This window comes from Amphiprion ocellaris, chromosome 18 (genome assembly GCF_022539595.1).
Source record: "Amphiprion ocellaris isolate individual 3 ecotype Okinawa chromosome 18, ASM2253959v1, whole genome shotgun sequence".
Lineage (NCBI taxonomy): Eukaryota > Metazoa > Chordata > Actinopteri > Pomacentridae > Amphiprion > Amphiprion ocellaris.
In genome coordinates this window covers 16,297,294-16,302,710 of record NC_072783.1, presented here as the reverse complement: position 1 = coordinate 16,302,710, position 5,417 = coordinate 16,297,294, and the positions used below count along the sequence as shown (strand labels likewise).

The window sequence follows — 5,417 nt, the reverse complement described above, 5'->3', positions numbered from 1 at the left end:
TGGAGCTGGAGATGGTGTTTCCCACTCTGACTGACTGTGGTCTGTTGGTGAGGAAGTCTAGCAGCCAGTTGGGGGGGGTGCTGATACCAACAAAAGGCACATGATACAGCCATCACAACAGGGCCGGTCAATAGTTAGACTCTTCTCCTTTGTGGTTCCCCGGTGGTGGAACAAGTTACCAAACTCTGTTCAATCTGCAGAGTCTCTCTCAGTTTTTAAGAAAAGGCTAAAAACCCAGCTCTTCACTGGACACCTTTGCACTTGACAGACTGCAAAAAAAAAAAAAAAAAAAAAAAAAAATGTGTATTACCTCCCGCACTGCCTGTAGACACCATGGTCCTGTCATCACACTTGAACTTGTTTTATGGCTATTATCCAAGTGGTTTTCTCCAGACTAGATCTTTGCTTGCATTGTATCTACTCTCAGAGTACGTAGCTTTGGATAAAAGCGTTGGCTAAAAGAAATTGTAGAATTGTTGTAGAATATGTCAAAATTCAACAGTTGGTAAACTATATGTTTAAATGAAGCAACATTTCTTCATGTATTTAAGCTTGCGGCAATGAATGTTTTGTAAATATTTTTACTAGTTGTATGTGGATGTACTTCACAAAATATCCAATATGTTCGGTCTTCAGCAGTGTGTTCAGCTGGAATCACCGGGATTGTATGATTGTTACGCACCCGTCTAGGGGGAAGGTACGTACCATAATGTTTGTGTTAAAAAAAAAATAAGGTGGAATATTTTCCCAGTCCCCAAAAACAATGAACAGTTTGTAGAAAAATTACAAAAGGTTAATTTACAATATTTACAAATAAAAGAGGCCACCACATGGGCTATTCATTCAAGCAAAAAAAAAAAAAACAAACAAAATAATTGGATACAAACTAAAGAGGCATTATAGCACTCAAACAAAAGGTCCTATCCAACAAACCACAACTTCTACAAAAATATACCTAAGTCTAACAAACAAAAAAAAAACACACTATCTTAATCTAACCAAAAAAAACACGGGTATCAAGGCAAAAGTTTAGAGTCTGGGAAAAAACAAAGGGTGCTGCTGTCAGAGAGGCTCCCATCATCACTGCTGGCCGCCAAGATTTAAAATGGTTTACAGCCAATCAGCGCTGGGTCCGCCTTGCCACCAATCAGCTCCTGCACACAAAGATCTACAAAGACAGAACACCCACTACCAACCAACAGGACAAAACAGACCACAAGGACGAAACAAAGATCTGCAGACAAACACAGAACACCCACTCCCAGACAACAAAACAATTCAAAACTACAAACACAACATTACCAAAATACGGTCACAGCCGTAACAATGATGATGGTATGATATGTAGAAATGCTGTTTCGGAACATACCGTTCATGAATCTCTGTTATAGCTCCAATGATTTAGCAACTGTTGCAGTGTAAGAACAAATGTCTTTTCCTTCAGTTTATATGATGTCACACTGAAATAGCTGTTTCTTTCTTGCCTATCAAGTGAAAGTAAGAAAGAGGAAGTGTATTGATGTGTGTTGCATACAGCTAATACACTTCTGACAACCAGTTTGTGCAGAAAGCAGCCAGGGTTTGTTTGAGGTTGGCCACACAGGGTGACATCTGTGGCCTGATCGTGCTTTTACCTTTTCCTTATTTATTTAGTTAGATGCCTGAGTGTGCACACCTGCAGGTCTACCAAGCAGCACTGCTGAGAGCCATTTTAGTTCATCTGATGAGTCAGTGTGTGATGTGTGTACAGTGTACATAGGGTACGGTATTTTGTCCACTGTCAATCTTGTTTTCAGCTTTGTTTCGGCAGGAGATGGAAGCTCAGTACAACACTGTGTAACATCACAATAGTATGGCTCAGGTCTCAGGTGATGTTTGTGTACAGTACTTTTGTGTCTGTGTGCTTTTGCTGATCACAGATTGATAGGAACATTTTGGTTTTTTTGTTGCTGTTGTTTTGGTTGGGGGGGTCAGTGGGGTTGCAGTTGAATGGATACAAATTATGTTGAAATTCATGGCCTCACTGTGATTGTTTGGACCTGTAAATAAACGTATTAAGTCAAACACAGGGCCAGGAAGGGAGAGCTCTTACCTGTTCTGATATTCCTTCGCATAAATTGGTGTCAGCAGCTGCATCTCTACCCGTTTCCCTGTCACTTCTCCCTCTACTGGCCTCCTTTCACATCAGTACTCATGACTCAAAGGGGAGAATCAGATGGGCTGACAGCTGATGAACATACTTTGTTATCAATATGGAGCATTGTTGATGGTGGTTGCTGATGAGGGTAGGTTTTTCTGTTTTCTGTACAGAGTATGTCATAAGTTTCAGTACCTGGGGTGGATTCACTGTAGTTGATTTTTGGGGGAACAAAAGCGCAAACAAAAGACGCAACGGCATCAAAAACGAAATGTAATTATTGCTTTGCTGAGAAGCTGACAGGAAAAGTTTGGTAAGGCGTTATTTGGGCTGGAGCTATTAGAGACTCATCATAGCTGACTGAGCGTGAAATAGTTGCATGATGTTAGGTGTGTGTCTAGCATGCATCAGTAGCAAAAACAGCCTCCCAGTTGACCTTCACATCCACCCGAGGATTGCATCTTAGCTCTGGCTCCAAATGGCATAAGGCTGGTAACCTCTCTTGGGTTAACAGATAGTCTCTAGAAACCCTAACTTTCTTTTTCAAAACTTGTTGGTACATAGATGATAAAAAAAAAAAGCACATTCAGTATTCAAAGCTGCAGTAAGGAATATCTTTACATTAACTATCTGAACTCAAAGTAGTTTATGGATGTTTTGTACCCCGTCACATTTTTCCCCCCTCACTGAGCTCATTTTCACTGCATTGTAAAGTCCTCCACATCTATGGAAACGCACAAAAACCATGGCTAAAAGTGGAGACAACTTAAAAATGTGTTATGGTTTCAGATGGAGACTCAGTCACAAGGAATGAGAGACAAAACCATTCAAGATATTTGTAGTGCATTTACAATATATTAACAATAAACTAATTGACTACAAATCCCAAAACAGGAATGACAATCGGAAGTGACAATTGCAACAAAAACTACCAAACGAAACCCTCTAATGAGATTGCGGGGACCTACAAGGCGTTACAAAAAAATGGCGTACAGCCAGAGCACAAATACGTAGAAGTCATGAACAGAACCCACTACTTGGGCAGCAAAGAATTACACAGTTAAGAGGCAAGAGGGCCAACCCCACGGAAGGTAAAACCTTGGCAGTCAAGCTACTATACAAAAGGTACAAGCAGATAATTCAACAGTGGAACTTGCTCTGCATATACGAGAATCCGAGATGCTCTGCTAAACGAGGCAACACTTACTCCAGGCCTCCACTAGCAAGGAGAGACTAACAAATACACTAACCAGAAATGCTGATAACAGGAGCCGAATTTGTTACGGTGGGTACAGAGGCTCAGGTGCAGGAAATTAGAAGGCAGACAAGTGAACAGTTTAATAACGCTTTTATTTACAACATAGGAAAAATACAAAGAACTACAACATACCGGAAATACGAAAACTGGATGTATGAACTAAGCCGTGGAATGCGGAACTGATCTAGATACCCCTAGAGGGTAGAAGGACAAACTACAAGAACTGGAAAAATAAAACAAAGTTAACCCACATATGGTAACACCAAGGCAGGAGAACTACTAAACAGGAACAACCAAACCAGATAATTCTAGACCAACAGCAATCCTGAATTAGAAACCCCAAGACTAAAGATTAACTCAAAGCTAAGAACGATAAACAAACCCGAAGGAATACAATATTTAACCAGGCGTCTATACAGAATAGTACACGAAAAGCCAATTAGCTTAGACAGCATAAACAAGTAAACGGATTAAACAACAAGTCTGGTATTGCTAGGGCTTGGAAACTTAACTGACGGTGTCTGGGAGAGTGTCTGACTTGGGGCCAGGTTCTGACCAGTCTTGGGGAGGACGAAGTTTTCCCAGGTGTTATGCTAGCCAGTGGTGGTGTGTTTGGCATCCGTAGTAGGAAGACTGGAGGGCTGGCATCCAAGGTGGCGTGAAAGGCATCCTAGGTGGCAGGCCTGGTGTATACAGTAGCGTGCCTGGCAACAGGTGTATTCTTCAGGAGCACAGTGAGTATTTGGAGGATCGGAAAACCAGCAGAAGCCAAGGAATCCAGCCAGATGAGGAATCAGACAGCAAGCAGGTGGTGGTAACAGGAGACCTGGGTGACACAAGCAAGCAGGAGTCAGTTCTAAACAGAGAAAACGGGATTACTGCAAGAACTACAAAAAGGCTCAGACTGAACAGTACGCAGAATTAACTGGAGGTTTGTTCACGGCCTGCCGTTGAATAAAGAGTGGCGTCTGGTTTGATGGGGAAGCCGGAGTAGATGATCAGATGACTCCCACCAGCTTGCGTTCTGCTCATTACTGATCAGCCACACCTGCTGCCAAGCCTCTGTGCCAACACACACCTAGGAGAGAGAGAGAGAGAGAGACCAGGGCCAGAGGAGGGGTGAGCATTGCCACTGATCACAGCCTGTGGCTTTGACAGAACTAAGCGGCGTAAATATACAAAGTTCTACAAGGTACACAGAAGCAAACACAACAATCTAATACACTATATACTATAGCTACCAGCCTGGCTCAGGATTAGGGAACTTAGCTGACAGGGAATTGAGTGGCGAGCTGGGGAAGACGTCGGCAGGTGCAGGGAAGGATGGTGGTGTGGCGTGGGTTGGAGCAGGAGACGGCGTGAGGTGCATGTGGCGGCCAGAGCCAGGTGTAGTGTGGATGGTCTGGAACAGGGAAGGATCCGGAGAGGCAACGGACGGCTGAGGCTTGAGGTGGTTGACAGAGTGGCTTTAAGCAGGTGGAAGTCCAGGCTGGAATAATGAGTACAAAAACGAGAGCTAGCTGAAGTACTAAGCACAGGGAGCTGAACTGAACAGAGAGCAGACTAACAATTGTTTGTTCACAGTCCAGCGTCGAACGATGACAGAGGTCTGCTTTTATGGTGCAGAGAGTAGATGGTTGAAACACTCCCACCTGCTTGCTCCAATCAGCTGATTGCAGATGTCGTGCACCTGCTGCCTCCTGCTCCAGCTGCACCTGCCAATTAAACACACCTAGTGAGAGGGAGAGTACTACCACTATCAGGGTGGAAATAATTAGCCATGGAATTAACTGCTTATTTTGGTCATGGTATGTCTTCTAGCACATAAAAAAACACTATGTGGACATAAGTCAAAAATGTCAATTGTCATTGACTGCCATTAGATCTGCACTTTCTGATCAAATGGTGACAGTAAAAACAATCACAATAACGTGACTTACTGCTCTGACAGACCACTGTGCAGACAACACAAAATTTCACAAGAAAAGAGTGGAAATCAGAGTCATGTCATACTTGGTTCGG

The 5,417-nt window shown here is 43.0% G+C and overlaps 1 long non-coding RNA gene across 3 annotated transcripts; it reads right to left on the bottom strand.

Annotated features, from left to right (window-relative positions):
• Nucleotides 1-3,466: 3,466 nt before the first annotated feature.
• On the bottom strand, nucleotides 3,467-4,995 carry LOC111583586 (uncharacterized). Of its 3 annotated transcripts, none has more exons than XR_008599587.1 (3): nucleotides 4,670-4,995; nucleotides 4,311-4,473; nucleotides 3,467-4,221 (listed from the first exon to the last, which is right to left on the bottom strand). It is a non-coding gene; the product is annotated as an uncharacterized LOC111583586 (long non-coding RNA). The 3 variants fall into 3 exon arrangements; XR_002747432.2 differs by having other exon boundaries at nucleotides 3,467-4,251; nucleotides 4,322-4,473; XR_002747431.2 differs by having other exon boundaries at nucleotides 4,322-4,473.
• Between the last annotated feature and the right edge of the window lie 422 nt (nucleotides 4,996-5,417).